We start from the raw sequence: 603 nt of genomic DNA, 5'->3' as shown, positions 1-603 counted from the left end.
TATATATATATATATATGCATATGTATGAGTGTATGTTTGTGTACATCCGAGGAGTCCTCAGAAGTCCCTGTCTTTGAGGGTGTTAAGTACCAGCACTCGAATGATTTGGCTGCTCCAAGACCTTAGGCGCACACACAGAAACAGACATAGTCAGACACACACACATATATATGTATATATATATGTATATACTTATATATATATACATACAGTAGGATAGAAATATCCAAAATTAGACTAGTTGAATATCTCATAATATAGGCACGGTCCACAATGAAAATTAAGATAACAGAGAGATGACAGAGAGAGGGAGGGAGAGAGAGAGAGAGTGGTAGAGACAGAGAGTGGGAGAAATAGAAAGTGTGTTGCATGTGTGGACGTATACACGTGGTTGTATACGTAAATATCAATAAGTTTTGTATATTAAGTTGAAAAGTCTATAGACATCATTTTCCCCTCTTTATACACACATACATGCACGTATACATACATACATAATTACTTATATATCTATCTATCTATCTATCTATCTATCTATCTATCTATCTATCTATCTATCTATCTATCTATATATATATATATATATATATATATATATATAT

Source organism: Octopus bimaculoides, chromosome 25 (genome assembly GCF_001194135.2).
Source record: "Octopus bimaculoides isolate UCB-OBI-ISO-001 chromosome 25, ASM119413v2, whole genome shotgun sequence".
Lineage (NCBI taxonomy): Eukaryota > Metazoa > Mollusca > Cephalopoda > Octopoda > Octopodidae > Octopus > Octopus bimaculoides.
Note: the sequence above shows the minus strand (reverse complement) of the source record.